The following is a 22614-nucleotide window of genomic DNA, read 5'->3' on the forward strand; positions in this document are numbered from 1 at the left end:
AAAAAAAGTTTGTATGCACTAACATGCACTGCTAGGTTTTCTTTTAAAGTCAGGTTTCCAGGAAGTGGGACCACATCAGTTCTGGCCTTTGACATATCAATAATGGAACACAGATCTTGGCCCAGAGACTTTTGGAAATAATAGACTACTAACCAGCTGTTGCCAAGAGGAAAGAAATAACAGAACAGACTTCAGGGTCAACCCTGCAAACTAGAGAAGATTAACTTGTTTCCATGTGACTGTCCAAGAGGAAGAAGGCGGTGACAGCTTGGTCGTTTATGGATTCAGACGTAGCCACAACACCTGCCGCACAGAAGTGTCTTATCTAAAGTTATGTATTTTGTATTATAATATTTTGCAATACTGGCAGAAGTGGCATTAGGTAGATGGAATTGGTTTTGTCTCATTGTGTTAATAGGAAGACTTGTATTGCTCATATTTTTGAAGTTTCCAATAGCAACAAAGTCACCTTCAATATATCTGTTAGCACATGGAGTAAATGGCCCTTGCAAGCATGCAGAAAGGTTCAACAGTCCCTCTACCAGCACAGTCAGCACCCCAGAATAATTGTATTTGCAACATGTGTCCTCATCGCCCTCCCCTGATGGAAGTAATAATGCAATAATAAGAAATAGTGCCCAAGCAGCTAGACAGCATCCTGCTCACGATTCTCTATACAGCATGTGATACAGTCAGATGACAACAATAGGTAGACAGAAGACTGAGGCGCTGTTACATGACTCATACACACCCCTTGCAGGGAGAACAGATAGATTTTCTCACCTAGGCAGATACGACCACAGACTAAAGAACACCTCCTGCAGGATACACAAACTAATGTCAGATTATTGAGGCCACTGTCTCTAAAGTGTTTATTCATAGAACTGGAAGGGACCACCCCTCCACCTCAATGATGCATGAGGTCATCACTGACATATGCAGAATGGAAGTGAAGGCAACAAGGCTATTTTAGATGACTGTTCATGATATGGCCCATAGTGTAGGTTTTTTTTTGCAGCATCAATGGGTTTATGATAGCAGGTTCTATGTCAGACTAACATTGCTCCGTCCCCCACACCCTACATTGCCCATGACAGATTAGAACGGCGTTGTTGTTATTCGCACAAAGTTACGCCCATGGCAAAATTGAGTGCCCGAGGTTAGTTAAGGTATAAAGAAGCGCTCTTAGGGCAACATAGGGTAGACTAGGATTATAAAATAAGATAGACAGGTTGTCCACTTAGGGTGTATAAAGGGCAGCATAGGGGAGACTAGGATTATAAAATAAGATAGACAGGTTGTCCACTTAGGGTGTATAAAGGGCAGCATAGGGTAGACTAGGATTATAAAATAAGATAGACAGGTTGTCCACTTAGGGTGTATAAAGGGCAGCATAGGGTAGAGTAGGATTATAAAATAAGATAGACAGGCTGTCCATTTAGGGTGTATAAAGGGCAGCATAGGGTAGACTAGGATTATAAAATAAGATAGACAGGCTGTCCACTTAGGGTGTATAAAGGGCAGCATAGGGTAGAGTAGGATTATAAAATAAGATAAACAGGTTGTCTACTTAGGGTGTATAAAGGGCAGCATAGGGTAGACTAGGATTATAAAATAAGATAGACAGGTTGTCCACTTAGGGTGTATAAAGGGCAGCATAGGGTAGACTAGGATTATAAAATAAGATAGACAGGTTGTCCACTTAGGGTGTATAAAGGGCAGCATAGGGTAGACTAGGATTATAAAATAAGATAAACAGGTTGTCTACTTAGGGTGTATAAAGGGCAGCATAGGGGAGACTAGGATTATAAAATAAGATAGACAGGTTGTCCACTTAGGGTGTATAAAGGGCAGCATAGGGGAGACTAGGATTATAAAATAAGATAGACAGGTTGTCCACTTAGGGTGTATAAAGGGCAGCATAGGGTAGACTAGGATTATAAAATAAGATAGACAGGTTGTCCACTTAGGGTGTATAAAGGGCAGCATAGGGTAGACTAGGATTATAAAATAAGATAGACAGGTTGTCCACTTAGGGTGTATAAAGGGCAGCATAGGGGAGACTAGGATTATAAAATAAGATAGACAGGTTGTCCACTTAGGGTGTATAAAGGGCAGCATAGGGTAGACTAGGATTATAAAATAAGATAGACAGGTTGTCCACTTAGGGTGTATAAAGGGCAGCATAGGGTAGACTAGGATTATAAAATAAGATAGACAGGTTGTCCACTTAGGGTGTATAAAGGGCAGCATAGGGTAGACTAGGATTATAAAATAAGATAGACAGGTTGTCCACTTAGGGTGTATAAAGGGCAACATAGGGTAGACTAGGATTATAAAATAAGATAGACAGGCTGTCCACTTAGGGTGTATAAAGGGCAGCATAGGGGAGACTAGGATTATAAAATAAGATAGACAGGTTGTCCACTTAGGGTGTATAAAGGGCAACATAGGGGAGACTAGGATTATAAAATAAGATAGACAGGTTGTCCACTTAGGGTGTATAAAGGGCAGCATAGGGTAGACTAGGATTATAAAATAAGATAGACAGGCTGTCCACTTAGGGTGTATAAAGGGCAGCATAGGGGAGACTAGGATTATAAAATAAGATAGACAGGTTGTCCACTTAGGGTGTATAAAGGGCAGCATAGGGTAGACTAGGATTATAAAATAAGATAGACAGGTTGTCCACTTAGGGTGTATAAAGGGCAGCATAGGGTAGACTAGGATTATAAAATAAGATAGACAGGTTGTCCACTTAGGGTGTATAAAGGGCAGCATAGGGTAGACTAGGATTATAAAATAAGATAGACAGGTTGTCCACTTAGGGTGTATAAAGGGCAACATAGGGTAGACTAGGATTATAAAATAAGATAGACAGGCTGTCCACTTAGGGTGTATAAAGGGCAGCATAGGGTAGACTAGGATTATAAAATAAGATAGACAGGTTGTCCACTTAGGGTGTATAAAGGGCAACATAGGGTAGACTAGGATTATAAAATAAGATAGACAGGTTGTCTAATTAGGGTGTATAAAATAAAAAATGTCCAAAAGTATGAACTGATTTCAAACTGAAAGACACCTCTTCTCTGTTTTCTAGAATGGCATGTTACCTGTGGGACGGCACCCACATTGCAAACAGCACAATGAATATGGCACCTCCGGCGAATGGACTTTTTCTGGGCCTGCAGAGAATGGCTCTATCTCCAACAGCCCTCACGAAGGAGCAGCCTGAGCTCACTAGAACATTGCACAAAGTCTCCATGATGGCTCCAGCAGCAAATTTCTCCCACATCGATGCCCATATCCGACTCTGTTATCTGGTTCCACGGACAATGGCAGTGTGCTGAGTTCTAAGGTGGACAGCATTCAAAGACCCACAAAAGGAGGTTTGCCGGTTGAACAGAGTCCAGCACTTTTTCCTACAGCATCATTGTGATGCTCCACACCAAGGCAGAAGGACTCTGGCTTCGAAATACCAAGAGGAGAGTATGCCTTTGGATAAGGAGTGAGCTGTACATTACTAACAACGAAGAACATGGCTCAACTGACCAATGCCATCAACAACTTGAAGAAGATAGAAAAGAAATGGATTGCTGGAGGAGATGCCGTAGTAGAGAGCCACTGATTTGTTGAACTTTGACTGGATACCTTTGTGGCAGTTCTAAAAAGTTTTTATTTTTTGCTGTTTCTTTTTGTGTTGCATCCCGCCGGTGAATGTCATTGTAGGAAAAGAAAGTTAGCACCAAGATAGTAGGGACAAACTACACTAGCATAGGGATTTACAGTTAACTGAGTATGAGGACAAAGATCGTGTTCATTGGGATGGGACTGGAATACAAATGGAGATGAGCAAGTTAGCAGCACCTAGCACCCACTATGGAATACAAACAGCTCCTCCACTTCTCCCAGGTAGAGACTGTCTGAGTAAGAGCCCAACAGCAGCCCAATATGTACGCCTGCTTAATGAGCAAGATGCAGAGTATGCGAAAATACTCATTAGGCCAAATGAAGACAAAGCCAACGAAATAGATAAACAAAAAGGTAGCTTTAAGTGTTATGTTAATGATATGCACTGGATACCGCCACTGGCTGAAGGGTCACAGAGATAGTCAGTTAAAAGAATGTTCATAGAATGAACAAGAGGAGAGAGATGATAGAGGGGCCTTTTTTATCGACCCTGGTAGCCTGAAGGCCCTACATGGCCCTGCTAGAGAAAATCTGAAAATATGCTTAAAACCCTCAATTTTGTGCTATGCATGATCAGCATATTAAATCCCACAAACTCCCTGAATCCTGGGGTAATAGACCCAAGGCAATGGCCAGAGAGACATGTCTTAGGCTAACAAAATGCACTAGGCCACAATAATGTTAAAAATGCATTCTCTGATGCACTGAAAAATAATGTGGTAAATTGGCCTAATGTGAAGTAGTAATTTTCCACAGAGTCAAGACCAACGCCCACACACACGTACACAAGACCCAGCTGGTGTAGAGGTAGATTGACACATTTCGGGGACTTTCCACTGAAGTCTTGTTTTGAAACTTAGATTGCCGAAATAAGCCACAAACTTCTTGCAAAACTAGCACCTAGCGTACGTTTCCGGTCACACATACATTTTTAGAAATATGTACAGAACAAGATGTTCTCGCCCTGTTCTGCGGTCAAGCATGGCCAACCGACCGTTAGGACACCCGACCGCCCCCCACTGTCCTAGGACAATGCGGCCAAACCACCTGCATCAGAAAGTGCGCCAGAAAAGACGTCAGAACAGTGTTCGTTCTGCATTTTTCAGGTATATTAGATTCAGCCCCTCAAATCTGAAGCCAGAGCTCTGCTGATGCGACCTTTGCATGCAAGTTCTCCGGCCAGCCGATTATCTGACTTGGGACGTCAAATCCTCTCTCCCGGGTGGTGGACTTCCTAAGCCAGATAATACTTTTGTCTTTTTAAATCTCTGTCCATGTTCTGTATTTTCCATTCACACCTAATTCCTTGCATTTTTAGATTCCCTTAAGCTATTAGGCCCTGCTGGGATAGTCTCCATAGTTAAGGTGCTTCTAGGCACTAGACTTTATAAAGTGTTCTGCTTTCCCTAACTAATTTCTATTGTGCCTTTTAAAAGATCCCAGTCCTTTTTTTTTTGTAAATTTTTATTGCAGGAAAGAAAAAACAATATCACATTGCATACAAATTTCAGAGGCAAAAATATCCAAACATAAATTTAACCGTTAAATAAATACAGAGGATAACAGTGTACATCCAAAAGTAAATCATTTTAGTTGCGGCCGGTACATATAGATCAGATGAAAGTATCCCAAATGTTTTGCCTCGCTTTCAATGCCTTAGTACCCCTTAGCTTGGCCAATAAAAGTTCCATCGTATGTATTTCATTAATAAGATTCCACCACTCCATAATATTAAAAGATCCCAGTCCTTTTGCACCTTGGATCTCTTTAGAATGTTAAACTTGCATGGGTAATTCTCTTCAGAAAAGTACATTTGTACGCACTATGTTTTCATAGAATGTATTCTGTGCCTTTTGAATCGCTTACTGATTTCAATTATACCGTTTTACAGGTCCTAATTCCAGCCTGTTTTCTAGGCTCTTGCACATAATAAATGTGAACTTGCGTTTTTTAATCCTGACAGATTGAAGTCAGACTTTCAAACGTTTCATTGCTCAGGCTGATCAATTAATAAATGCATTTTCTGATGTACTTAAGACTTAACAAATAAAATGCCACTTCAAATGTGATCTTTGTCATCTCATATCATTGTTCCTTGTTCCTCAGTGAAGTGTTGCGTTGGTGACCTGTGACCACGGCTCATGACCACAGAGGGGTGGTTTGTGACTTGTGACCACACCTTAAAGAGGCTTCTTTTCTCCCCTTATCACCACCTGATCTGATCCTCTGTAATTTTGGAATAGAAAGTAAATTCAAGTGAGGCAATCTCTGGTTTTGTATGTGTTAGGGCTGAGGCACAGGATCTGATTGTGGATTTGTTTTTTCAATATAGGAGTGGCGTGTGCCTACCTCTGAAGATGATGCACTAAACAAGCTGCGTCGCAGTGAATTATTTGCAGTCTATGAATGGTGATATTGGGTATTCTTACATATACAGGGTTGGCATTATGCGATCTAGATAGGACTGTGGCCACCGCTATTGACAAATACAAACTCTGGAGTGTTTAAGGATTACTCTATGTATAGGTTTTATACTGGAATTGTGTGTTTCCAGTACGAATCCTATGCTTAACAGCACACACACCTCTGGCTTATGGTGTAAAGGTTATGTGTGGCACTAGGTAGGCTGTGTTCTAGTGCTGGGGTAGTGAGCAGCAGCGTGCTGTATTTCATAAATCTGGCTCAGCGCGGCTCTCTCCCCCTCGCACATCACAGCGCTGCACCTAACTGCTGAACTATGCTGAACTAAAAAATAATAAATCTACTCCGTAGTGTGAATGCGTGGTCTGCCCAGCCTCAACCCTCACATTCTCTTGTGCACGCGTGGTGTGCCTGGATTTAACCCTTACATTCTCCTCTGTATGCTTGGTCTGCCCAGCCTCAACCCTCACATTCTCTTGTGCATGCTTGGTGTGCTCAGCCTCAACCCTCACATTCTCTTGTGCACGATTGGTCTCCCAGCCTCAACCCTCACATTCTCCTGTGTATGCGTGGTCTACCCAGCCTCACCTCAGAGTTGAGTTCTGTGTGATTATAAGATAAACCACGTCATCTGTAATTCTACGTGCTTGGTCATCAGCACTAATGATTGAATGTGTTTTACACCAAGCGCGTAGAATTACAGATGACGTGGTTTATCTTATAATCACAGTGAACTTTCGCCAGCACTTATTTGGTTGGAAATGACAAGGTGCCGCACATGACGATGCAGAATTAATGCTTTTCGCAAAAGCACGTAAAAAACTCAAGAAAAATGTTTAGGTTAACAGCAATGACCTAATGTTTAATTTACATACTGCATGATGATTTTAATACAATGTCTCAAGATGTATCTCCCAACATTGACTAAACAAGTCTGTTTTTCCAGCTCCGAGGACGATCAAACACCTTGAATCTGTTGTCACTGTCTATTACGTAGAGGTGTGTCACATGATATTGTATAAACACTGTGATTTGCATTGCACTCGTACTCGTGAACCAGGAGGTTGCCTCCGAAATGCGCCGAGTGACTTGGCTTAAAATAAAAACACACTGAAAAGGAATACTTGTGGCCCTGGCATAGTTTGTGGGATACCGGCAAAACGATTGTTGTTGAGATTTGGGGTTTGCGACACCGCCAAGGCCCGCCACTGAAAGCGGCTCGGATTTAGCTGTAGGTTTACACATATATAGAAGTTGAGATGGACAAGGCGGGGGAAGAGAAATAAAGAGAAAGTTATTCGATTTTCACAAATGCGATGGCGAAAATCCTGAGATCGGTGCTTTGAATTTCTATGCTGCAGCAGGAATGCCTATTGTGAAAGGAGATATATTTGTAATTACAAACATCTATATACACTTTCAAGTGCTTTATGTATAAGTCTTTTTATTTCAATGTTATGCACTAGTCCACTAAACGTAGAACACATAACCCATAACAGGATTTCCTGCAATGGGAGTAACAAGCTGACTGGACAGCCACATAAAACCTTTTTGCAAGAAAAAATATAGACTCAATCGCAAAAAGAAATATCTTTATCAATGTTTGTTTAAGCTTCTTTGATAGTACTTGGCTGGTGGACTCTAGTCAGCTTGGGCTTTAGATGCTGTTGCCGGCCACGGGTTCTGAAGGCTTAACACGATTAAATATTTTTGGGGCATCACACGGACTTCAATGACTCTAAAAGCAGTAATACATTCAAGTGCATTCCAAATAGGGAGCCCCAAATATGTGTTGCCCGGGCCCCACAAATCATTAGTATATCAACGAACTAGAAGGCAGCTTCATATGCTAGTTATGAATAAATCAACCACCTCACTTTAGGGAACAAAGTCCGGATATCAAAGGGTTCAATGTACAGAACTGTGGAGAAAGGTGCTTAATAAAGACATGAATTCTGAGAGAAGAAACTAATATTGTTCTGTAAAAATATGCTTTTGTTTCCTCCTTATATCAAGGAACAGGAGCATAAACCTGTCAACCGTGTTGGGATTGGGGTGAAGTGTAATAAGAACAAGGAGTATCCCAACTGGTATTATTCATAGGCAATTAATAAGGATATGCATACAACATTATCCACAAGGAGACTCTATTTGATTATAGCATGTGCTCATGGCATCATTTATATAAACAGTAAATTTGGAAAGGAAAAGTAAATTACAGTTGTGACAGCACTGTACTACATAAATAAAAAGCAATTGTGGCAACCCAAATTGCACATGGTGCTCGTGGTTTGTGAGTGAAGACCGAAGTAGTGACTCAGGTGACAATGTGAACAGCGTGGGCGGCGCAAGGTGACTGGTGCAGAAATATATACAGTGAATAATTGGCACAGTATGGTTCCGGATGGTTAGAAGAGTTCGTTTTGACTTCAATCCAATTTTACTGTTCGTGAACCACTCTGAGTAAAGCGCCTATGGCTGCGCTGGTGTGTCGATGGCGTTTCGATCCACATGAATTGGGATCATCATCAGGACTGGGTTGGGTTCGAAGGCAGTGCTGGATCCGTGGCCCGGGGTCATAAATCGCCAGAGTCTGGGACGTCTGTGGGGTGGCGGTAGAGGTGGTATCTGCGAGCGATCAGCTGAAATCCGTCCTTGGAGTCGTCATGCGTGGATTCGGCGAGGAATGCGGAACAGGACGCTCATTCACGTGGGAAGGACGAGGTCCAAGGGGCCCAGGGGCCCATTCCGTAGTGATCGGTCTTGAGAGACTGAATCTCTGGCTGGCATGGAGTCGGCACGAAGCTCGGACAAGGCTGGCGTTTAAGAAAGTGAATTGTGATGTAGTATCATGCGATGTAATGCCTGCGTTGTAAAGGATTTTGCGATGCAATGCCTGCGTTGTAAGTGTAGTGTGATGTAATGGTTGCGTTGTAAAGGTTGTTTCCCATTCTGAATATAAAGGAGTTAAGACCACACACTGAGGCCACACTAAATCTTTGATGTATTATAACAAGGTCACAATGTCACCCCCTTGCACAGTGCAACTCAAGTCCTGAATTTCAGCAAGGATACATAGCATTCTGGCACACGTAACTTGAATCTAAACACTGTTAATATGGGTGTTTAAATATCATAATGCACTGTTCTTTAAAGAGCCATGGCTAAATGAAGGGATTCATATATAACAGTGGGCCATGTCGTCTCACAATTAAACATTACACATACACCTGCAGGCTGCATCCCCTGATGATGTTGTGAGGTCAGTACACCTGCAGGCTGTGCCCCCTAATGATAATGTGAGGTCAGTACACCTTCCCCCTGCACCCCCTGATGATGGTGTGAGGTCAGTACACCTGCCCCCTGCACCCTCTGATGATGGTGTTAGGTCAGTACACCTGCCCCCTGCACCCCAGCTGATGATGGTGTGAGGTCAGTACACCTGCCCCCTCTCCCCCCTGATTGAGGTGTGAGGTCAGTACACCTTCCCCCTGCACCCCCTGATGATAGTGGAGGTGAGTACACCTGCCCCCCTGCACTCCTGGTGGTGGTGTGAGGTCAGTACACCTGCCCCCTGCACTCCTGATGATGGTGTGAGGTCAGTACACCTGCCCCCTCCCCCCTGATGATGGCGTGAGGTCAGTACACCCCCAGGCTGAACCCCCTGATGACGGTGTGAGGTCAGTACACCTGCCCCTTGCACTCCCCTGATGATGGTGTGAGGCTGGTACACCTGCAGGCTGCAGCCCCCAATGATGGTGTGAGGTCAGTACACCTGCCCCATGATGATGGTGTGAGGTCAGTAAACCTTCCCCCTGCACCCCCTGATAATGGTGTGAGGTCAGTACACCTGCCCCTGCATCCCCTGATGATGGTGTGAGGTCAGTACACCTGCCCCCTGCACTCCTGATGATGGTGTGAGGTCAGTACACCCCCCTCCCCCCTGATGATGGCGTGAGGTCAGTACACCCCCAGGCTGAACCCCCTGATGATGGTGTGAGGTCAGTACATCTGCCCCCTGCGCTCCCCTGATGATGGTGTGAGGCCAGTACACCTGCAGGCTGCACCTCCCAATGATGGTGTGAGGTCAGTACACCTGCCCCCTGATGATGGTGTGAGGTCAGTACACCTGTCCCCTGCACCCCCTGATAATGGAATCAGGTCAGGACACCTGCCCTCTGCATCCCCTGATGATGGTGTGAGGTCAGTACACCTGCCCCCTGCACTCCTGATGATGGTGTGAGATCAGTACTCCCCAGGCTGCACCCCTGATGATGGTGTGAGGTCAGTACACCTGCCCCCTGCACTCCTGATGATGGTGTGAGATCAGTACTCCCCAGGCTGCACCCCTGATGATGGTGTGAGGTCAGTACACCTTCCCCCTGCACTCCTGATGATGGTGTGAAGTCAGTACACCTGCCCCCTACACTCCCTGATGATGGTGTGAGGTCAGTACACCTGCCCCCCTCCCCCTGATGATGGTGTGAGGTCAGTACACCTGCCCCCTGCACCCCCTGATGATGGTGTGAGGTCAGTTCAGCTGCCCCCTGCGACCCCCGATGATGGTGTGAGGGCAGTACACCTTCCCCCTGCACCCCTGATGATGGTGTGATGTCAGTACACCTTCCCCCTGTACGCCCTGATGATGGTGTGAGGTCAGTACACCTGTCCCCCTCCCCCCTGATGATGGTGTGGGGTCAGTACACCTGCCACCTGCATCCCCTGATGATGGTGTGAGGGCAGTACACCTTCCCCCTGCACCCCTGATGATGGTGTGATGTCAGTACACCTTCCCCCTGTACGCCCTGATGATGGTGTGAGGTCAGTACACCTGTCCCCCTCCCCCCTGATGATGGTGTGAGGTCAGTACACCTGCCCCCCTGATGATGGTGTGAGATCAGTACACCTGCCCACTGCACCCCCTGATGACAGTGTGAGGTAAGTACACCCCCAGGCTGTATTCACACCTCTTAGGTTGTACGATGGTTGTGAGAGGCTCACTTACCCCTGCAGTGTCTACAATTGAAACTGAAGGTAACTGCAGCCAGGGCTCCTCCTTCCACGGGACAGACAGGCAGACCCTCAGGATTCCTACTTCCACTGGACAGACAGACAGAACCTCAGGGCTCCTCCTTCTTCTGGACAGAGAGACAGATCCTCAGGGCTCCTCCTTCCACTGGACAGACAGACCCTCAGGGCTCCTCCCCCCTGGACAGACAGACAGACCCTCAAGGCCACTCTCCTCTGCAGGAGGCTGGGGCTCGCTGCTGGTGCTGACTCTGCCCCTCGTGACCCAGACATTATCACACTCACAAGCCTGAGGAGAGCTCGGCAACATCCGGTACAGACGCCGATTCTGCCGACGCTGACCCGGAAGCAGACATTATTGAGAGGGGAGTGGGGCGGGGCTTATGGTATCCTGAGAGGAGGCTTCATTCAGCCTCCGCTGCTGGTGCTGACGCTGCCCCCTTTGACCCGGACACTGTTCACCTCTCAGGCCTGAGGAGAGCTCCATCGGTGTTCTAACTAAAATCGCACCCCCGTCGTTTTGTACACCCCCTACGTCAGAGGGGTGCCGATTCATGCAGGTTCTGCCTGTATATTCGCGCTGCCCCATCTGGTTGTGCACCCTTTCCTTGCGCATGCGTGAACATGCCCACTACTACCACGGGCACTTGGAAGCCAGGAGGGCAGAGCATGCAAAGGCAGCGCCGCTGCTGAGGAGGTGGAAAGAGGCCTCTTCAGCAGCGCACCTGGCCGCACCATGCTTTACGATGCCCCTTGGTTCAGCCCCCCCTTCGGGGTAGTGATAGGGAATGGAGGCAGGGAAGGAGCTGGGCCAGCAGACCCCAAGTGTGGGGTCTGCTGAGTCATAAATGTCATCTTAGGAGTTCGGCAGGGAGGGACGGTGGGTCATTGAAGCACAGGCGTCGGTCACAGGGCCCTCTTTAACCTGGGAATTGTACCAGAGAAGAGAGGGGCTGTTACTGCATACTGTGAAGAGAGGAGGGGGTGGGGAGGGCTGCAGGAGCCCTGGGGCTTGGGGGGGATGAAGTGCCGAGGAACAGGGTGAAAGGGTGGGAGAGACGTGGACAGCTTGCAGGGGGTGCTGTGGAAAAATGTGCAGAAAAAAGCGCCTGCCACAAACTATACTTTTATATCACGAAAATGACGTTTGGTTGTCAACCTTGAGGACTAAACTTTATCTATGTTTGTATAATTAACAATTGAACTTTGTGAGGACATCTTCCTGTGGGAATTAAGTCGCCGCTTGCCCAAAAATCAGGACAAGAAGCACAGTAATTTTAATTTCCTCTAAGATCTTGAGGTATTGTCAAATAAAAGCATTGTTGGGAAATAATAACTGTAACATGGTTGTCACATGAAGACTGCAATTGGGAGCCCAGCCTTGCAAGCAGGGGCTGTCGTCATGAAGTGAACAATGGCCAAGCTCAGCAGAGGTGACCTACAGTGAGAGTGCAAAGCAAGTAACTCAGCGCCATGAAGAGATGGCTGAAGGTGGCACCTACAATGCTGCTCTCTTGTTTCAATAAGCCAGGATGTCTATTACTATGGGAGGGGGAGGGGAGGGGGGGGACTCTTTTCTGCATTGCTCTTTCCATTTATGACCCTGACAGGATTCCGCGGAAGCGTCTGATCCTCACATGCGGTTGGTCTAACACCGCTTACACATCGAGTTTGTCCAGAAAAGGGCAGCGTGTGCAGTATTTTTATTTCTACGTCTCGTTGCTATGATGAAGTCTGTTTTCGAAGGGGAAAGTGAGCGGCTGTCCACATCAGACAAGACCCATCCCAAGCCCAGAGGCCGCCGTGCCTTCGATATTAAAGTACAGATTCCTAGGTGATGACAGGTCCCAGGATGGGACTTCTTGCAGCCACAGGTGTAGTGACGTTTGGACACCACTCTCTCCCCTCAAATGTCTTATACGTGATAACGCGCCCGAGTCGGGCGGGAGACTCCCGATTTTTACAGCAGGAAATAAGAAACTTTTTGTTGCTTCACACCTGAAATTGCCTTCACTACAATGGAAGTCAGTGGAAAAAATACACTCCCCCGTATTTTCTACAAAACTTTCCTCTTCTCAAATGTTGGCAGATATGTCAGGTGCACGATTTTCTGGTTGCAGGAGAAATGTAGTGTTTGGTTTGGTGGCGCCTCAGGCAGCTGCCCCTATTGCATAGAAAGGGGCATGTATGTGGCTGCAGGTGAATTTAACTGGTTTTCGCCTTATGTGGGATGATGAAATGCGGAGGGTGGTCGACATAGGAGTTAAACCCTCTGCAGACATCTGTGTGCTACTTGGAGGTCACCGGCTCCACATATCTGGTGGTCCTCAGTCTGAGGTGATAGCGTGCCACTTGGGGTGTAAAGGCAACACCTGTTATTTACAGCATTACAAAAACGCAGCATCCATGATGACAAGCATCTTATGCCGAATCAAACATTGTTATTCGTCACTGGAGGTCATGTTGAGTTTTTTAGTGTAGGAGTATATAAGAATATTCAGAATCTGTAACTACTACTTGAGGTACACCGGCTATTTTACTCAGCTGAACATACTCTTAACCCAATTGCGTCCAAAAGGTGGACCCCATTTTATTCTGAAATTGATAAGGAAACAAACCCTTAGTAGCTTTAAAGGCACCTTTTTGGGCGCCTTTTATGGCTACGAACCCCTAGAGGTCATATGGTGGCATAGAGTTGTTACCTTGGCTAAGGCAAGCCTTTAGCTGTATCCAGGCCCTAATGTGACTGTGTCTGGCCAGCATCATGGATCCTTTTGTGCACCTTAAAAACCAGCATTGCAAAAAGCCAATACCAATAAATCTGGCTGTAATCTGTGAAGGTTTTCCAAGACCCTTTCTGCGTGACCAGGTTGGCATTTTTAATTATGCCACTACTGTTAGTTTTGTCAATACTTGTTTTGCACACAGCACACACAATTACAACACGGACCCAGATACAGCTAACATTTAACAAGCATTGGAAATGCAATAGGTCTCGGATTTATTTGAGTTAGAGCTAATGGCATTGTAAATGGCAATGTCTTTTAGCCATGTGTTATGGAGTGTATGCATGTGGTGTGTAGTGGAATTATGTGGGTTGGATTTGAGTTGTATCAATGGTGGCATGCTGCGCTTTAGATGAATATGTTTAAAAGTAAAGTGCACCATATTGAGATTGCTACAATAGTTAATTGTGGATGCGTTAACAATTGATGTGTGCACTGATGGCTGTTGGTGTGTGTGCCTGTAGAAATTGTGCACTGATGGCTGGTGGTGTGTGTGCCTGGTGGAAGCGTGCACTGACGGCTGGTGGTGTGTGTGTGTGGTTGTGTGTGTGGTGGTGAGTGTGAGGTGGTTTGAATGTGGTGTCCGAGTGTGTGTGTGGTGGTGTCTGTGTGTGTGGTGTATTTGGTCTTATGTGTGTGGTCTTATGTGTGTGTGGTGGACTTAGTTCCAGTTTTTGTACCCTGCACACTCACACACTGCCCCTACACACTCACACACTGCTCACCCTACACACTTACACAATGTTCACCCTGCATACTCACACACTGCTCACCCTGCACACTCACACACTGCTGTGAGTGTGTGTGTGGTGTTGTGTGTGTATGATGTTTGTGTGTGTGTGGTGTTGTGTTGCGTGTGTGGTGTGTGTCTGTGTGGTGTGTGTGTGGTGTGTGTCTGTGTGGTGTTGTGTGATCCTCTGTGAGACACCGGGGTCTGTAGTCTGGAATGGAAGCTTTGGTCAGATGGGGGAGCATGGAAATGTTGCGCTCCTGTGAAAGAGCTGGCAGGTGATTGGGGTCCCCTTAGGAGGCAAAGACTCTGAAAGCAGTGCCCCTTTCTTTAACACCACCACACCAGTGTGCCTCAAGTAACATGTGCCAGGTCTTCTACAACGCAGGGGCAGAGAGGAGAGGAGAGGCAGGACAACACAGGGGCAGAGAGAAGAGGCAGGACAACGCAGGGGCAGAGAGGAGATGCAGGTGCAGAGAGGAGAGGCAGGACAACGCAGGGGCAGAGAGGAGAGGCAGGACAACGCAGGGGCAGAGAGGAGAGGCAAGACACAATGCAGAGGCAGAGTGGAGAGGCAGGACAACGCAGGGGCAGAGAGGAGATGCAGGTGCAGAGAGGAGAGGCAGGACAACGCAGGGGCAGAGAGGAGAGGCAGGACAACGCAGGGGCAGAGAGGAGAGGCAAGACACAATGCAGAGGCAGAGTGGAGAGGCAGGACAACGCAGGGGCAGAGAGTAGAGGCAAGACACAACGCAGGGGCAGAGAGGAGAGGCAAGACACAACACAGGGGCAGACAGGAGAGGCAAGACAATGCAGGGGCAGAGAGGAGAGGCAAGACACAACGCAGGGGCAGAAAGGAGAGGCATCTGGAGGGGAGAGTTAACTAGGGGAAAGGGTAGGGACATGAGCGGCTTTGAATTGGGCCGGGGGCTAATGGGGACATTAGCAACATAAAAGGGAATTAAGAAGGTAGATAAAAAATGAAGTGAAATTAGAGAAAAGGTGGTGAGAGGAAACATACCAGAAAGATAGAGGTGTGCTATTGGAATGAGAGGGGGTGCTTGAGGCGTGGAAAGGGAAGGAAGAACATGGAAACTGGAAAACGAGAAGAAGAGCATTGGCAGGTGGAGAGGCAGTGATTCAGAAAGGTGGGTGCCTTTTACAGAGCAGGAGAGGGCAAGGAAAACTAGAAGGGAGAGCGGCACGCAGGGAAAGAACCCAATAGAGCTGAAATTGTGCATTCAGGAGAGCAGAGAAGGCCAAATAGGGAAGTGAGGGGCGGGGACAGGGAGGAACAGGACGGGAATGGGCAGAGCAGGCCTATAATATGGAGAAAAACATGCGCAGAAATATAAAAGGGCGGGGGAGAGACAGACAGGCAGAATAAAAAAAGAAAAGGTGGTGCGCGGTGGAAAATGTGCAATAGGGTAGATGGTCTCTTGTATCCTGGAGAAGATAGGGGAAGAAAAAGTGGAATAAGATACGGCTTGTGGTGAAGAGCAGGGCAGGGGGGAGACAGGGACGTGGAACTGGTGAGAGGAAAGGGGCAGTGTAGATCGCACAGAAGGCGAGGGGAGGGAGGATAAGCGAAATCAGTGGTGAGGGAAAGGGTTGCAGAGAAGGTGCTGAAGAGAAATAGAGGGAGAAGGGTGGTGGTGACCGGTGCGGGGGCTGGGGTTGGACAGGCGGTTAGGGAGGGGTAGGATTGAAGCAAGAGAAGCAGAGGGGTGGAAGGGGGCGAGAGGGAAGGAGGGCTGCAGCCCTGAAAGATACAGCTTTTTGTTTTACACTCAACATGTTAATTTTTAGAAATGTCAAGTATAGAACTCTCAAAAGGTAAACTTGGATTTGAGGTTATACACTAGGGCTTCATGAAAAGAAATACTCACAGGTAGACAAAAACAACACAGATAATTTTGGGTGGCAAGCACTTTTCAAAACGGCATCATGCTGAGCTCCGTGCACATGCTCTTGCTTTCAGAGATGCCCTGCATTTTGCTAGAGGAGCTTTCAGCTGGTCTCAATCAAAAGGTACCCTACAGTAAAAAAAGCTGGCCGCTGTTGAATACCATAGATTGACTAGAAACCATACAACATGCATAGACCTTCGTGTTGAATGCAATTTTTAAAAAAAATGGTCAGGTCGCAGACTACCAGAAACAGGAGGTGTTGTTTCTCAAAGGAAAAATCAACTCCAAGTCACCCAAAAATATAACTCACATGTAGACAAAAACAACACGGATACTTTGGGTGGCGATTATTTTTCAAAACGGTAGGCTGAGTTCCGTGAACATGCTCGCGCTTTCAGAGATGCCCTGCATTTTGCTAGAGGAGCTTTCAGCTGGTCTCAATCAAAAGGTACCCTACAGGAAAAAATGGAGTATGTATATTCCCAACAGAGACATGTACGTATATGGCTTTCGGGACCGCCTATCAGCACTTAGAACGTATATTGCCATAGAGACTGTGTTTATTTATAACAATGTCCATTATCGGGGGTGTATATTCACACTGGGGAGTGTGCATTATCATGGATAACGCCCATAATTGGGGGAACTGTAGGAGGGTGGATACCTGACTATGGTTACCCCAGATTTTTTGCCTTGTGTTTAGCTGGTTTCCTGCTATTCAGGGCCCAAGGCTATCTGCTCTCTATTTAAAATGGACTCCATGTACCCTAGGTGCATAACTAATTGGATATTGGGTCACCTTATCAGCCCCTGTACAGTGTACTATAGGCACCCAGGGCATAGGTGCATCCAAGGCCTACCAGGGGCTGCAGCATATCTTTTGCCTCCCCTGAGTGGCTATCCAAACTGACAACTGGCTGATCACTCAGCTGGGGCAAGGCCGTGTAATCACCCCTTGCTTAGATATAGTATACCTATATCTAAACCTATATCGAGACACATATATACCTATAAGTCACTCCTATGGCAGGCCTTAACAATCCTGGAGTCAGAGTGCTTGGTTTTATGTGAGATGGTGCTCTAGCATGAGCTAAGCCTGTCTGCAGCTTTCGGAGCGCAGTGTTTGCCGCCCGAGTACATATGTATACGTCTACACACCTGGCCCTCTCCCAGGCATTATGTGGGCATCGTAGCAACAACATAAAAATAAACAAGCATTGGCATAGCCAATAGTTCTCGCATTTGGGACCTTATAATCTGGCCTCCGGGGGCCCTGCTTCACCATTGGTGCCCCCAAGGTGGTCCCCAGGCCCAGGACGCTGGCCAGTGTGGTAGCAAAGTACGACTCAGGACCCCACTGCAAACGGGCCCCAATGCGATGTAGCTGTCCACGGTGCCACCCTAGGATCACCTCACCCCGCTCACTTCCGGGTTCCGGCAAAGTCCTGCTGGCCAACGCGGGCGCCGGGGGGAAGGACTGGGGCACCGGTCACCTCTCAGAGTCAGTCTCCCCCGTTCCGACCACCGGGCGCGGGAACAGTAATGGTCGTTGTGAGAAGTTGGCCTGGCATATGCTGTTCACTAGTTATAGTGAACACCTTGCAACAGTCCAATTCCACCCTTATTGTGTTAGGTTAAAGACAACCTTTAAAGAAAGCTATCCTAGTGGTAGCTGTGGAGAGCATCCTTCAGGGTAAGTCTTGATGAAGTGTTAAGCTTATTGTTTTACCATAGATAACCTCTTGAATAGCCAAATGAAAGAGTAGTTGGTTACCGGCAGTTGCAGCTTGTGCCATGTCACCCCCTGAGTAGGGTGGAATCATACTCCCCCTCCAGTACCGGAGTGGGGGTATGATTCCAAGATGTTTGACACCAAACACGACATTGTTTGGTGCAGCCATTCTCAAGATAGCATTTGACCGCGAGCTATATAATGCACTTAAGAGTATATGGTATGGCTGCACTATAAACAACCTCGAAATCGATATAACGAAAGTTGCAGAGGGGCTCTGCTCATGCTGAGGGTCCCCCTCACACATAACCATGCACCCTACCCTGTAGGATTACCAGGGCCCCCCCAGGGCGATGCTGGGCTCAGCGCCACCCACTGCTCAGCCCAGCTGCAGTAACACACCACGCTGCAGACCCTGTGCTGAACCAGGGGCCGCTCCGCCGTCTCATCTCACAACGTCTTCCACCGGGGCAGCGTTCACGGCCGGGCGAGGTATCCGTCTCCGAGCACCTCAGCCTTTACACTGCCACTCTGGAGCACTGATACACTGCACGCCAGGCCATAAAATTATTCATAATCTGTCCGGTGGGTGGCATGGCAGTTTGGTGGTCCTGGGCCAGTTGCATGGCATCCGTTTAGCGGCCGCCAAACTTGAAAACATCCTCCCAGTCTTTTTCAGTGTTGCAAAGCACATGGTTTGGACTGAAATCAAGAAAGGTATGTCCAGTTATGACCAATGTGAGTACGGAAACTTGGGAACTTATATCTATGATGTTCGATTGACTTTTGTCACACTTTTTCATTATTTTCAATAGAAATGGATGCCACAAAGTATCAAGAGCTTCTGGATTATGTAAGCCGTAATGTGTATCCTGAAGGTTTCAGTAAAATGAAGAAGAATGGATTACGTAGACTGGCTAAAAAATTCACCATTGACGGTACTCTAATTTTCCAACTATTGTTTTTTTTATTACAATTTAATTATAGACATTTTAAATCGAATTGGGTACTTGCTTGAAATGATCAATATGAATTGTAAATCATGTAGGTGATACATAAAAATCATAACTTTGGTGCTAACAACTATTGCATAGTACATTTAGTTTATTTATATACAATGTTATGGGCCTCATTTCGATGTTGGTGCGGCATAGGGACTCCCCATCCTAAAATGTTGCCTGTATGGATTATCATGTTCCCTCCACTCCCTGCCACAAGGGTGGCAGGGAGAAAGATTAGTGGCTCTTAGCGGGCCCCCATTCATCACTGGCCCTTTTGCTTGGGTTGGGCACCTATGGTGCCCCCCCAACATATCCCTGTACCAAGTGACAGTCACAGCATGGTGCCTGTCATGTAGTACATGGAGATGTTTCACATCCCTGTTTTCCATTGCGGCGTGTGCATCATGGTAGCTTGTGTTACGGCCGGTTGAGAAAAGGGAGGTTCAGACATGCATAGTTACTTAAAAATCTTTTGCATTGTCCCTTTGGTTTTTACAATAGATGGTAACTTGTTCTACACTGGTAAAGAAAAGAAGTCAAAAGTTGTCATTGGTGAAGAAGCTGCCCAAAAATTTTTTTGTGAATTTCATTCATCTCTCATTGGTGGCCATTCAGGAATTAACAATACCAAAAAAAGTATTAGCACGCGATTTTATTGGCCGAAGGTGACAATTGATTTTGATCAATTTTCTCTTCAATATTGATAAATTTGCAAGTAATATACTGCCATTAACTATTATGCCACATGCTAATCTTTTGTTATTTTACAGCACGTTGTCTAAATACGTGAATGAGCACCAAAACGACTGGGATTTATTTTTGGATCATGCATTGTTTGCTTTACGATCGAAGCCACATACCACAACAAAAGTTTCCCCTTTCCAACTTATGTACGGCCGAGAAGCACGATTTCCAAGTGAGATTTCCGAGGATCTGGTATGGAATTTTTATTGTGTTTTTAATGTAAAGAATTTTTACAATGTTGTTTTTTGTTTCTCAGTGATTACTCCAAAGTCTGTTTTAATATGCATATTGTTATTTTGTAATTATACATACATTCACTTGCTGGATACTTTTTAACTTTAGACAATGTCGCCCTGCTTTAATCAAACTACAACCGTTGGCAGATAGATCACAGACTGTGCAAATTGCGAAATTTCTGAAATTGATGGTCAAAACTAGGAAAACAATGGATGGTTTTTAAATAGCCTGTAACTATTTAAATTTTTATACTGCTAAATTTTATGCTGTCACTTATGTGCTTTTATGGTTAATTGATTTTATACCGAATAAAGCGTATTCTGATTCTGACATATGAAATCTAATTTCTCTGTGTGTATAGTTTATTTTCTTTAGCGTAACTTTTATTTACAATAAAGCAAGTTATTTCACTTTGTTTTAATTTTTATATAATACTACACTTTTATATAACGAAAATGAGTGATTGCGTTTTATGTTTCCTATAATAGCTTGAGTTTACACTCCCAACTGAAAGTGGATATGCCGGCATTATCGTTGAAAACAAAATTAAAAAAGCAGAGTTGCAGAGGCAGACAAAACAGAATATTGAGGTTGCCCAGGAAAAGCAAAAAGAAAAATTTAAAAAGAGAGTTTCCCAAAAATATAAGCCGTGCACCTTCAGAGAAGGACAGTTAGTGCTTCTGAAAAATTGCAGGAAAGCTACAAGAAAAGGAGGCATTTTGGAACATAAATTTACTGGACCATACACTATTGCTGAAATGCAAGGAAAGCGTGTTAAATTGCTTAATGATCGCAATATCCTTTTACGAACAACACACAATCTCGACATGTTGAGCCTTATAAGTCGAGCGTCAAAGGTAAACAATCGAAAGTAATGTTTTGGTTATGCAATGTGAGATAATTGGATGTGTTTCGGAATAATATAGTATCAACATATGTAAATGTCTCCTTAATTTGGTGAAAAGGTATTAGGTTGAGCAGGAGAACGTGACGCTGCCTTTCTCCAAAAGATAGGTTTTTAAAAGTACGGTATATTAAACAAGGTATTATTGAATAATAATTTTTCTTTGTGTAGGGTTTTGTGTTTGGATGGTTGAGTAGTCTGTTTTTCCCAACTGAGTTTTTGTCAACCTCAAAACCAATATTTTTCAGGAAGAATGACCAATCATGAATCGCCAGCATCTCTTCCACTTGAAACACTTTCAGAGGAGAATGATGATTTTGCAGAAAACCAAGCTTGCGTGCTGTTGGGGGGTGAGGTTGCTACTTATTTTATTAATACTTCTGTTTTAAAATTGTTTAACAAATATTGACACTGAAGATGTAGGGTGTTCTCACAAGAAGCTTGATTTTACTATCTCTATTTTGGTAATTATACATCTTAGTACTTTGTGTCCGGCTGGTTTACTATATGGTGCTCACTTCGAAAAAAGTATATTACTTTACACTAATCCAAACAACCCTTTATTGGGTTTTCAGTGGTTTTAGACAACATTAGAAAGCTCTCTAAGTGGTAGCTGTTGATAGCAGCCTTCATGCTTAGGGCTCCAATTACGATGCCCTTGGAAATGGCTACGAGCCAGGGTTCGTTGGGAAGGAATCCTACCTGTGTTTTGGAAAAGGGCCTGTAATCCCAAAGCCGGCTATATCTGCCCGAGGGATTATGATGGCATATTCCCACTGCCTTTCTGTGCCGGCCTTTTCGAGACAGAAAGACTGTGGGAATCTGTTTTGAGGGGGCCCCAGCAGGGCCCACATGGGTGCAAGGCCTCCGGATGGCAGTCTAGTAGGCACCTATGGTGCCCCCCGTTGAGCCCTGCACCCCGGCGAAAGTAATTTGTTTGGTGTGACTGTCAGTTTTGAAGTTTATGTAGGTGTCTTTAAAACTTGTTTTAACTTATGTTTCTCACTTATGTATCCACAGACTTAAAAGATTCTGGATCTAAGACCAGGCAAACACTTTTGGATGTGTGGAAGAAACCAGTGACGGGACGCTTGGAAGCAATAGTGTCCGACATAAAACTGTATGATTCTTCCTTTTGTTCACTCAAAACGCACCAATGGATTGTTGATGAGGTTGGTTTCTATAACATCGATAGAAAGTATAGTATGTCTCGCCACCGCCGCGCTCAGGCCTGTCTGTTGGTCCTTGCTCCAGCAGATTTGTAATCATGCACTACTTAACTAAGTGTAATTTTTTTTTAGGTAATCGATGCGTACCTTAGCAAATTATGTATGTCACGATACAATGTACGTATATTTTCATAAATAACACACACAGACCTACCCCAAGATAACAATTGTTTTACAATGTGTTTAATGATGTCCTTTTATT

The 22614-nt window shown here is 45.4% G+C and overlaps 1 protein-coding gene across 1 annotated transcript in view; it reads right to left on the bottom strand.

Annotated features, from left to right (window-relative positions):
• The window catches only part of LOC144767226 (uncharacterized), a 114053-nt gene extending 102670 nt beyond the window's left edge, over positions 1-11383 (bottom strand). Inside the window, exon 1 of the mRNA XM_078650766.1 lies at positions 11117-11383. The gene's annotated coding sequence lies outside the window, so the exon portion shown is untranslated. The remainder of the gene's footprint in view (positions 1-11116) is intronic.
• Between the last annotated feature and the right edge of the window lie 11231 nt (positions 11384-22614).

The sequence above is a fragment of the Lissotriton helveticus genome, chromosome 1_1, assembly GCF_964261635.1.
Source record: "Lissotriton helveticus chromosome 1_1, aLisHel1.1, whole genome shotgun sequence".
Classification (NCBI taxonomy): Eukaryota; Metazoa; Chordata; class Amphibia; order Caudata; family Salamandridae; genus Lissotriton; species Lissotriton helveticus.